The following is a 14,028-nucleotide window of genomic DNA, read 5'->3' as shown; positions in this document are numbered from 1 at the left end:
TCTTGAATTATAAAAAAAAAACAATAAGTATGTCAAAGAAGCTATTCGTTCTAATTGCAAAAGAATATTATTGCGACTTGAATTTTATCTTTTAAATTACACAAAAATCATAAATCTTGGATTTGTTTGCAAGCATCTAAAAAGATGATTGAACCACATGCTGAAATAAATGAGACAGAATTAAATATATGTCATACCTTTTTGGTCCAACATGTGCTGTTTCTGAATTTTTAGTCATCTTTTTTCTACCAGAAGTTTGCATGGAAATGTTGAGATATGTTAAATTTCAGAGCTGCTTGCGAGAATTATATGAAGGATTATATTTGTTTCTCATAAAAAATTAAAACCTCGACCAAACCACGTAACTGATCGAAATTATTTTATGTTCCCCTTAAGAAGCTATTATAAACATACATTTCAAAATTTTTGGTATTTTTTTTCGAAGATTGGTTTTGTCGTTAAATTGTGTTTAACTGTGTCTGTTCAGTTGAGAGACATAACATGAAAATTGACAAAATATAGAATAACTGAGACATCAGTCAAAAATCTACTCCCTGTTTAGAAGAAATCCAATAAGGCGACCAAATCAATCACAATAATTTGTTTGTTGTTTGCTTTACTTTTACAGTATTCTTTCCCAGATCGGGATTTAGAACGGCGTTTTGCAGTTGCGAGTACATAAAATAAATTGTTAATTACAAAGCAATATTAATGTTCATATCATGTACAGATTCTCATCTACCATCGAACATACGTGTATCCGTCAGATGTATCGTATGTGTCACCACGGTACACTTCCTGAACTGTCGACAATACACCAACAAATCACGTCTTCTGTCAACCAAGGAATTGTTCTTTTTTTCAATTTTAAAATACTACTTTCACATACAATGTAAAAAATAACATATAAGGATCGTAGATAACTGCGGTTCCCTGTCTACACAATTTATAGAATTGAAGAATTACACACACCTCGTGTAGGATTAATCGGCATACGCAGTCTCGACCCCGGCTAGGTTACTTAGTGCTTTTTAAATTATGTGAATTTGGGGTTTACTTTTTTCAGCTAAAATGAGGATCCTCATATTTGCTAGGATTTGGTTTATAATGGGATACAAAATTACTGTTAAAATTATTTATGATGAAATAGTTTTGCTCAGACATGTATTCAAATCGTAGTTCAAAAAAAATATGGAAGAGTAGACTATGGCTGTTTTTTCAAAATAATATTAACATCAATTCCTTTGTTGTGTGCCCTGAATCCAGTATAGGTCTAAGATGGGGTCAGTTTGAGGTAAACTTTGTTTTAGATTTTTCTGTTTGACGGCACGTGTCTACCATTTTTTCAGGAAAGTGAACCCCGGCCCAACACTGTATGGGTGTAGTTTGGATGTTAAATGAAATTATTGCGCGCAGTGCATTGCGGGATATTTGACGAGTTGGGAAAAGAGCCGTCTAAAAACGTGTATACCTGATTTTCTACGTTTTTAGATCGTCTGTGACCTGTAAAATAGGCCATTAGAACGAATATTAAGTTCCTAATTGAAGTAATTCACAGTCATGTTACATTTTCAGAAAATAGACAAATTATTCCTTTGTTAGGAGTGCATTTCGTAATTATTCTATTTTGATGACGTACATGTTATTTTCTCTCATGAAAGCATGTTTTTTTCTGAATTTGCATTGTGCACTTATAATGTACAAACAACTACCGTGAGTAGAGTACAATATTTATCAACATTTATTACTGTCACGATTATTTGTTATTTCATTTTACCGAGGTCAAATCAATAAAGTTATTTCCAGACTACCATAGAAATTAAAATCATCGGGATAAATCATTGCGACAATTGACAATTTGACTAATTGTTTTATTTTCAGCTCAATTCATAAAGTTAACACGAATTTACGCAATCACAATAATGTGCTAACGGATTGATACTCTGAAGGGTAAATCATTAGCTACAGTGTGTCAACATATTTAAGGGAATCAAACATCAGATGGAACGATCGTATCAACAAGTTCATCGGTGCTGTTGTCTCGTGTTATCTCGCGTGGCTTCAAGTTGATGTGATTCTAAATGTTGCTGATAAGAACGCGCCAAGTGTTGGGACTTCTGTGATAGACTGTCGCTGACATTGAGAAGATTGGGTACACTCAGGTATTTGAAATTTGAATCACTAGTATTTACGTATCCATAGTAACAGCATGTATCCTCTGTGCTTATTTCTATGCATACAAACATAAAAACATGTTATTTCGAATACATTGATGATAGTGACCGATGTTCTCTAAAATCAGCATGAAATATTTATAAATACATCACGCATGAAATACACCCTGTCGCGTTTTTCGCTCTTCAGTCTACTTCAAAACAACCGTTTTTTACATTTTACGTTTCGCGTTATGTGATTCCATGACGAATGGAAAGAGATGAACAGCATGCTAGACATGGGTTAAGTGGTCACATCTGCATGTTCCCATGTTGGTATATTCCAACCTCAGACATCTTACCACAACTTATAATATATGTGTTATATCATTTTGTTGGCACTTTTGATGCCAAAATATAATATAATCAACCTACCAATTAGATACGTTGTCTACTTTGCCGAGCTTGTCTGCAAAATGTCTTTCTTCACTCTGACTACAATGTCGTGTTTCATGTCATAGTGTTAAACTGGAGTGGATTTTAGTTCGATATGTGTTTAGGTGTTGAGTGTGGTATTCAACGTATACCATCGAGAAATGCGCATTATTTCGAATACATGCCAGTCACCATGGTAGGTTATACAGCTCAAAGTGTTTTCTCGGGACTGTTGTTAATACACTAAGTGTTTTATATACTTATGTATTTATGTAAATTACCACGTCCTTCACTGGATTAGCATGACACAATTTGAACAAAGACGTATTAACCCCCGGTGAAAAATGTGTCGTCTAATATAATATTTCAAACTAGTCATGTGATTTATTGTGATTCTAGTGAAATGAATCTATTCATAATAATTATAATAGCGTAATTCAATGTCAATGTCAAATGACAGGCACGGTAATAAGTTGCTTCATTGTTATGCATGATTGTGGCATTAATATGGGTTTTATACGATCGGCAACTGACCTGGTGCGTGAATGAGTTGGTGGGAAATAATTATCTTAGGCATGGGCATCTGTAATTTAAGCTGAATTGCAACATCGGTTTATATTAGGTTTCACGAAAAGTATATTAATGTCGTGGTAACATACGACAGGTGTGTGTTATTGATTATTTGGTTGTGTGTGTACATATTTAAGACTGAAGGTAACGCGCTGTTTTATATTTCATTTGTCGTAACCTTGACTGATCAGTCACAAAATGTATTTGTTTTGACATCGCGTTGTAGGATAAATAAATATATATATACTGAGTTATATGTACAGCTCTGTTTTTTATTGAACAGGGATACGCCTGCATTACGGTCAAGGTTCATAATCATTGGGTGACATATCAGTTGGTTATTGAACATTTGGTGACAGTGAAGACAGTTGTACTAAACGTGGTCTGAGCTCGAGAGTATGTGAAACACACTCCATGACCTAAATCATCATATATCATTTTACAACTTAGAGATCATAACTTAGGATAAGTCGACAAACAAGTATTGAAATAAGGAAAACAGATAGGTACTTTCAGCTCTTTATTTCACGGTGTCTGTCGAATGTTAGCTCAATTGACACGGTAACCTAGCAACCGAAAAGCTCATCCATTGTTCCATTGACACAAATTTACTCAGCCGACAAATTGTATGTCGTATGCAATAGTCAGAACCCAAAATGAGTTTCAGTGACGTCACTGCGGTTTTTGAAATTATTCAATATTTTTGGATTATTGATTTGAATAATTAACTAATAATTGACCTGTAGAATTTGAAAAGCTCAACAACTCCTAGACGGTAAGTGAATTGAAATCATATTGGAAACAATACGGGTTCATCTTAGCATTGTGAATGCGTGTATCACAATAAAACCTGCTATGCTTGCCAGCACGAATAAAAACATGACGTGTGTGACAATTATTGTAAACTGCACCAGTGCAATCACAGATAAATTCCAGAGCGGCAAAAATTGTGACACAATGGATAAATCTCATAGTACCGTTTCAGCATCAATTCACGGACTAGTGACGTATGTAATATTATTTTCTTTGACTACATTTTCATGAATACAAAAAATATGAAAACTGCTCAGTTATCCATCTTACCAACTGACAATAACAACATTACAACAAATGCTTCGTGTCATCGTTGATTTGACAGTTTATACACACATGCATATATGCTTATTACAACATGCTGCGTGTGGTCATGTGTATAAATCGGCTTTCAGTCAACTACCCATAATATCTCAAATTAAAAAGTTCCTACCTATCATAACTATACCAGCTTGTTATTAAGTCACTGTGCAACCAATCATAAGATTATATTGCAGCAATGTTGAAACCTTATCTTCCTTCTATAGCTAGTCTTAGGTTCTCTTCTATGTTTTCGCTTGAGGTACCTCATATCAAGTTTGGCAACTATAGCGATATAGCGTCTGTCGTAATTCACATAAAAACAGCCCCGGTCATTGTAGTCATTTTCAAAACAGTACTGGAAAAGATAAATGTCAAGTGTTTTAATACATTGCTGAATATTTTATTGTCGTGCACTCTTGATCAATTTGTATTTTAAAAAGCGCAATATAAGTGAATAAATTATTAAAAAGCTTATATGTGTGAAGTTTGGCAAAAGACACATTTTCATTCACCGACTGATCATTTAAATATTATTGTATAGTGACAACCACTGGGTTATGATTTCTTGTAACACAACTCTTGGTACCCAGTCAGCTGGGTTCAAGTGTAATCAAATATATACGATTAATTTATCGATTTTTAATGTAGATGGGGCAGCCATCTTGAATACGTGACTGTCTTAATTTGGGTTGTTATAAAGTGAGTTCGCACATCGACATCGGGATGAAAAATACTATCTTTATTGTCGGAGATATCACAATGCTGTGTTGGTAACTCTAGTGCATTTTTACTGAATCTTTTTACTGAATTTGAAGGCATTCAAAAAACATAGGCATAGCCCGGTAGATACCCAACCCACGAATGTATTCCCTTGCTTAATATAATGGAATATTTCACGGTTCTGGTCTTTAATTGATGTCAGTAACATCATGATGCATATAACATAATGCGCTTTGAGAAAGAAGGTTGTAAGAAATCAAAACAAAATAATTTTACATACTGTACATACCTAGAACCTAGGTTTACATTCCTAGAACCTATACCTGTACCTACAATCCTTAAACCGGAATTCATATCATCCTCACAGTCTTAGGTAGCACACCCCTTCTCCCGGAAGACTGCATCACATTATTTTCATCTTTAGAGCCACTTGTGGGTGATGAAATCTGTAAAGGGATTGCATGTAGCACATGAATCACGGCGAAATTGAAGGCCTTGCGGTTTTAGGAAAATGAATCGCGTTTCAATATTCAACAAGACTTCATCAAAGCTTCCTATATAATATATCGTCTTTACGATTAAATATTCTTATTTGGTCCGTTATTATGTCAATCACGTCAGTGTAATGTATACACACATATGGTGAAATATGACGTGACATCTGTAAACGCATTTCCAGTTTCATGCGTGAATAAACATTGTCTCATCCGTGTCCCATTGCACAGATGAGTAGACATAATCACGACACCTGTACCATTCAAGTATTACAAGATCTGCTAGATTTATAAAGCTTTAAATGCACATATACAATGATGAATAGATTTAGAATAGAGCTAGACTTGGAGAAGATTTTCAAAAACATTCTCCGTATATCCGTGTTTTTTCATTGACAAATGTATTGTTCATTATTAGAAATAAGCTGCATAACCTTATTTTGCCGTCGTTGTTAAATGTATATGGACAATTGATATGTCACGGTGCAATATAAGGTTTTAGAGACAAGTGTTGTCACGTATTTATCCAAATATTGCATACAAATTAGAGCATTAATTGTGCTCAGGGACAGAGTGATAGATTTGAATATTTGCCCGTTCGCAATTTTTTCTCTCATTTGTTTTCTCTGCAGAGTGTGTTCGTTTAGGATCTAGACTGACCACAATTAAGGCCCAGCCATAAACATGGCTTTTGTTGGAACACATTTATATGTTCAATCAATTCGTGGACAACTAATCCGGTAAGTGACTAGTTTGTGCTGATCGATGTTTTGACATTTTTCGTGTCTTGGATCCTGAAAGTCGTTTTCACGGTTTCTAATTTCACGGGTGAAGAGGGCGTGTGTAGTCTATGCGAATAGCAGGTGGTAGACACATGTGTAATTACAACTGATATGAAACAACTAACCTGCTTCTAAGTATGGACTGACAATGATGATTAAAAAAGATAATTCACAAAATTAATTATTTAATAATTATTTCAGATAACTACTGACAGTTGTAAAAAAAATGGACGTCGGCTATCCGTATTCAAATCAAGTTTAAATTGTTATTTAATATTTAGGTTATCGTGGCATTTGTTTGAATAATTTCCCGTCTAACACTAACGTTATTGCTTCGTAAATATGGTATCGATCGGTTCTGATGTGTTAGACATTGGACAAATATGCCTCGTAAATGAGCGGAAAAAAATATCATATTTCGAGAAAATATCCACGATTCGAGATTTTAATTGGATTAATACAGTTGTGGTTATTTCAAAAATTGCAATCTTTTATTAAAAATGAATTAAAATATTTAGACCGCGTTAACATTAAATACATTTTGAGGCAGTGCGAATATTCCGAGACCTCAATGTCAACATCTGAATGCGAGGTCAGAGTTTGCAGACAACCCATTCCTTGTATACATTTCAATCAATATAAAACGAGTTGGAACAGATGGGACCGTGGTTAGACAGCTCTACGTCAACATGTTTTTGTATTCAAGTTTAAAGTAAACATTTCCATTCTTTGTCCGTAAACACTTAAATGATTTGGCCGCTGGCCGTCTATTAAATCAATACCATTAGAGGATTAGTTAATTCACAAAATATTTAGGGTAATATCGAGCTTTTCATTATCATTTGCAATCAAACAAGTAATTTACTACGTAGCCTTCCGATTAGTGCACATCATCCACCCCCACCCCACCCCCACTGAATTTCCACCAAACAACACATCACGTATGGACAAGGTAATTTGTTCATAGGTATGTGATTAATGTCGCAAATAAAGTGTTTGTATCTCTGATTGTTTTGACGATGAAGTTAATCTCAATTTAGTAACACGGGACCCTAAAACTCAGTCTTCAAATAACAATAGCACTTTATATTGAAATAGCTAATCAGAATTTTGATTGAAGGTATGTACTTCGCATTATATGTGTTATAAATTGTAGAAGTTTACGGTGAAGGGTAAATGATATGCATACTTTATTATTCTTTATGGACTGGATACGGCTTTTGCGGCCCTAGGTCTTGCGGCAGAAGCGCTCGAGTTTGCGAGCTTACGTACGTTTGCTCTAATTCATTTAAACGTTTCCTCTATTACAACATTGTGTTTATTTGGTGAACATATACCCACAGTACTGCATGTGTTCGAACATGTTTTAGTTGGTTCAGTACTTTGTTTCGGGGGTTGTGGCGAATAACTTTAATATTTTGTTAATGCTGGTTATTACCTCAATGGATTGTGTCAGCCTGTAGTTAAGGAGACGTGTTCAGACATCGTTACAATTCAGTCATTCAGAATTCATACTGTTTCATTTGCATATAATAGGTATCTACCATAACCGGTAATAATAAACAATGCTGTTGACTACGGTGAGATCTGCTTTTATTAAATTACTAAATAAAATCGACTTAAATACAGTGAATGCATAACTTAACGGAATGTTTATTGAAAACCATCACAATTACATATTACAGATACTATGGATGTATATCAATAATTGCAATAAGTTTCCAACCCTGGTTTTTTTTTTACGCTGGTACGTATCGCAAATAACTACTTAGTCACGTAATAAACATACATATGTCATAAGTAGGATACAACCCATTGAGGCAACAATCATGTAAATTATTGGCATATCAGGATGACTTCATAGTTGTTCGAAAGCCGCGGTAACATATGCATACATCGTAGTAACAGTTCTCAAACGCACCAATCAGTTTTCCTTTCTTCAATGTACACGTGGAAGACGTCATTTCCCTTGTTCCAAAACAAACAAAGATTCGTCATTTGTTTTCATGACGTTTATACACGAATATTGAAATCAATGTTATCAAATACAGGCCCTCGGTGTATTTTGTCTAAGTATGTTTGGGAGGTAACGAAGAAACTACTATAGTGAGCGAGAACTTGCTTGGCGGAATCAATGACAAAATGTCCAAACCCGTTAAGTTTACTCAAAACAGATTTTATTTTCATAGGTACATGCTGTATTGAATGTGTTTTTAATTTTAGTTAGTTGAATCCACCTACGTGCGTGTTTCATTTTGAAGTACAGCTGTGCGCAATGCTATACATCTTCTGTGATCGTTTTTTGTCTTGACGTTTTGCAGGTCAGTATGCGATGACCAAAGGCCAGCCATCTGACAAGCTTGTCATGAGCGGGGTCAAAAGTTCGATGACATTTTGAAAAATAATCTATTTCGGATTAGTTTACAAATTCAATCACAATAACTGAACTTCCAATTCACTGATATGATTTGGTTTGTTAAGCAATTTAAACACTGGTAATTAAGCCTTGTGAATTTTGACGAAGCTATATTTGTATTTTGTATTTATATTTGAGAACTAACGGGAGAAAGTCCTATTTCACATCTTATATTTCACTAAGTGAACACAATACCCCGGAAGTAAATTGTACTCATCATATCAGTCATGACCTCGCTTTTGTAGGGATGGCGCTAATCGAACCTTCAATCTCCCCGATACCCGGTGGACATGGTGACCATTTTGTGATTTCTGAATACAACAAAAATGATGGATGATAACAAGTTAATTGGTGTGTATCGTCGTCTCAAATCCAGGTTAATGGATTACATTTGACGTAATCAGTTAATATTGTTCATCGCCATTGTTGCCATGCGATTCATAGCTCTCTCGATTGATTGATCAATTAATGGATAAAACATGTTCACGGTTACCTAATATATTCACAAGTTGGATTTTCCCAGTAAGCATTCACTGCTCCAGGGTGTATTGTTTATTGTGGGTTGATACTGAATCTATTGTTGACATGCCCGACTGTCATGTCCTTCTCCCAACGTTCCTACATAATTGTTTACATAACTGCTTTGAAAGCGACACGATTTACAATAAAAATAGTCACAGATCATAAACCTTTCCTGTGTTGTAGTGTAAATATCGCATGTCTTGTGATAACTTAGCTCATTTGTATCAAGAATTGTTTACTTATTCAATCGACAACCATAACACAAATGTTATTTCCTGTTGAAAAATATTAGTAACATTTCACAGGGGCGGATCTAGGATTCTGGAATAGGGGGGGCGATAAATTGGTCGAAGGCCAAGTTCGCGAGTGCCGATTGCGCGAAGCCCTGTTGGTTGTTAAAAATAGGGGGGCCACGGCCCCCTCGGCCCCCTTTAAATCCGCCAATGTTTCACATAATGTAGTCTAAAATAAAGAACACAATGTAAATAATCCGTTAAATGTCAGACTGGCACATATTAAACGTATATTATTCACATTGTTATTTCGGGAAAGGACACAATTTTCGGCATCCAAACCCATTTTAGTCAATGATGTGTACAGAGACTGACACACGTACCCAGAAATATATAAATCTAACACGTTTATATGAATGATGACCTAAATACACAATTAGTATGGAGTTTACTACAATATTATATGATTTGCAAATTTAGTAAATACTCCATTAGTGTTAAATTTAGAAATGTCTATATATGATATGTAAAATTAAGCTACTGGAAGTCATCTTTTAACCTGGTTAACTGTAATCGCATTTGTACAGGGTATAGAAAAGCTTTCAGAATTCTGTGTAAATTACCTAGGGCTTTTATTTGTGAGATTTTGTTGTTAGTATATATACGAACCTGCATATATAGAAGGTTTTGAGATTTTTTGGATGTCACCTAACCGTTAACAGTGTAGTTGTCGCATTCATCATTCATTTCTTTTTTATTTTTATAATCTCGCAAACGTTCGCTATCTGTCCAACCTCGCCATAATTTTCATTGAATTAATGGTTATACATATTAGTGTGCACCGTAACACCGTATTAATCAGTCAAATAAGTTTACTTATCTGGTCAGATCTTGGTATTTTCAGACGTGGGGTAATTTATCGTATGTAACGTTTTATGTAAAACGTCATCTAAATAATGAGGTTTGTTGACCCCACTCATTATTTCAAATAGCATGCTATGATGTCAAAAATAGTTTCCAATAACAATTAACATTAACCCAATTGCTGCCGTAGGCACCGTATTTTAAAATGAGTGTAATGAACTTTGATTTGTGTACTTGTGTGATTTACTTGAATATGGTGATTTTAATATTATGCCACTAATAGCAATGAATTTGTAGACAAGTAATAAAGGTAATGTAATAAATATTAAAATGTAAAATGTATTCGATAAAAGTTGTTTGGAAATGTGGAAGCAGCAAATCTCAAATCACAACATCTCAAATTCACTGCCTCTAAAGCTTATCAAATATCACAGTTAACAGCCCTAGTCGTTTGACCGTGAAATTGAATTTCAGCTTAAGTTACATGTCTGGTCTCCTGTGTATATAATAGTGTGTTTCATTTTGTGAGTGATTTAATTGACTGTAATACCATATCTGTAAATAGAATATATAGACTCGGCATGGCGTATAATAACAAATCAATGATCGTTGCTTATCGTGGTTAACCTAACGACTCTACGTTAAGGGGCTCGATTTTAAAAACAACAACTTAAGGAGCTTGTCATAATGTTACAACTCTGACAATCGCACGTTTCGATTACAGTGGTCTGTATGTGATGCAGCAATCATAGCGCTCCGTCATATCAACAACTAGTCTACGCTGTAGCTGCTGAAATTGAAAAGATGCATTTCTGAAAGTAAGTCACATGATTCTTATAGAAATAATTGAATTAATCCAAATTAGGATTACCATTTTAGATAATATATAAGCAATATTTTATTGTAGAGCGACTTAATTGCGTATTTCTTTCAGGTGGTTAACGAGACAACTGTGTTCAATTTACACATAGTCCCATTTCTATTTAAGATAAGCACCAGCAACAAATACTGAACATAAACCATTGGACACAATTATACTGATACGTCATATATCCCTTTGGTCCAGTAACTTGCATGATTAAGCTAAATTTATTTAGTAACGGAATACGTAATGCAGGCAGGCTAATGGACCGTATAGTTTTCGTGATGATTCAACGTAGAGCAATATTCATGTGTCGTGCACGTGTAAAGTTACCTTATCCGGTGTGACATAGAATGTTAACCTCGTATAGTCGATCATTCACGTTCATCACCCAGTCAGTTGGATATACACACGTCTCATGTTGCAGCGTCAATTTTTGTTTTATTTCTCACCACCAATCGCCAATCACAGTGCTGAAATATGTGACGTCAATATACAGTTATGATGCCTGAAAAATGTCTATATGCGTAACTATGGTTACACTGTAAACTGTGATTGCCACGTCGTAGTACCCCATGCTCAGTGGAAATGTTATCTGAGTACGATGAGTTAAAACAAATGTTCTTAATAAGCCTCTCAATCGCCCCCTGAAGAATCTGTGAAATTAGATCGCTATAACATGGAGCATGATACTAATACTGATGGTAATGTTACAAAAACTGCATGAAGGCAAACCATTTTCTGTTATCGAAGGCATAACAATTACTTGTTCATGTTAATGTTTGAACCAATATAAACACCCATACGTGTGTAAATATGAACACAAGCCTTAAATATTGTTTCGACATTTGCAACGTTTCAGCTCAATGTATGAAAATTGGTAAACACAAAGATATCGATGTGTTTCGTTGTCACGTGATCATCCGCTCACATCAGCGCAGTGGTAGCTTTACATACTTACTGTTGTGTAGAATAATGTACCAACTTGTGTAATACAATATATTGATGTCAAAACGGTGTGTATACTTGATTATATAGCTTTAAATTTTGTACGAAAATAATAATACATTAATTGCAGTCATTGCTATATTATAATATACTTGGGGGCGGGTCGCAGATCTCTAATGAGGCTGATGGTGCATTGAGGACATCTATGTTAAATATACATGAATTGCAACCACCAATCACAGTGCTGAAATATGACACGGGCCATGTTTATATTATGCTATAAACAATTGCTATCTGATTCATATGCCCACTGATTTATGTAATAGCATTCACATGTATTACAGTGAGCGTACAGCTGTAGACGATCACACATCAACTATTGCTAACACAAGATGTTAATGGTTTTTCATAAGTATAATTATATTGACAGTGTTAAAGCAAACTGTACGTGACGCCGCTTTTCGCAGTGTTTATAAGCGTTCACACACTAGATTGTGCAGGTCTGGGCCGTATTTACAAATACATTATACACCCGTCATATTTGTTATAAACTTGAAATGATTCAGATGAACATGACAGTAAAACAACAATTTTATACCATTCACCACAGTCCCTCTATCGATAAAAGGACTGTGCACTCACATATCGCGTATAAATCATCCAGACATTGATCATTTCAGTTTTAAAACAACTTTATTGTCATGGAGCTAGTACACAATTATTTAAATAATATTTTGATATTCGTTAGTTCTATAATTGATCGCTAATATTTATTTTTATATTCGTTTCATGCACTATCTTTAAAACATGTTTGTGGAACACGCTGCATTTTGTATGTCATCAGTGTAACACAAATATCTTTGACGACGTTCTTTCTGCTTCTTAACCCTTTAATCATATATTTCTGCATGTCCTATAACATTACATACTCCTTTACTACTATACCATCACGTTTAAGTGTATATATATATATATATCAGTCCGTTTATGAGTAGAGTCCGTTTATGAAACACATACTTGTAGTGAACGTGAGTGTGGACAGTTGATGTGCTAGCGTGTGAAAATATATTCATTATACTTATTAATATTAGACACATACTTGACCATTATTTATTTATTTATTATTTTCGATGATATATTATTTCCAGTATTCATGTGAAAATATAGCGACCAACCTTAACGACGTTATCTTCTAGTATTTTATATTCAGTTACATGTGACCCAGTGAATAGAATTCATTGCTTTCCGTGGTGGAATGAGTGTGCAAATTCCCAAGATGTTGTGATGCGTTGTACCTTGTTTCGTGACGTATAAATCATTCTCGATTGGAATTACTTTCACAATAAATTATCGCGTCTTAAGGAAAATATCTGGCAAATCACTACTCTTCATCTTAATATTTCGTATCATTCTATATTGCAAACATGGTGGCGTGGCTTTGCTATATGTCTTGACTGCACAGTGTTAGCAATCTCATGTCACATCACACGTTGTAGTATCTGGTGCGCTAACATTAAAACTAACACAACGCCCATTTCACGATTTCCAATATAATGGCCATGATTTTCTGTAACCTCAGATTATATTTAATATCTACAGATCTGGTTGTCATTATTTTCAATTTTTATTATTATAAGATATTCACATATTGTATGTCATCCATTAGAATAACTGTTTCAAGGTGAGTCGCCAGGAGTGGTAATCTCTACTTGAGATGTTTTTCATAGTCACATATATGACATACCCTGTGGCGAAATTGCAGCCTAGAGACGTCAACAACTTAGGGTTGTGGTTGTATCAATGTTTCTAAAACAATATTTGGAATATGGATTGAATTCATCATACGTATCATTCGTTTACGAACTCAACTGCATATGAAACCATAAATAAAATTGTCTGAAATAAAATATGAA

This window comes from Saccoglossus kowalevskii, chromosome 16, assembly GCF_978046115.1.
Source record: "Saccoglossus kowalevskii chromosome 16, keSacKowa6.1, whole genome shotgun sequence".
NCBI lineage: Eukaryota > Metazoa > Hemichordata > Enteropneusta > Harrimaniidae > Saccoglossus > Saccoglossus kowalevskii.
The sequence above is the reverse complement of the archived record's forward strand: the minus strand, read 5'-3'. Positions refer to the sequence as shown.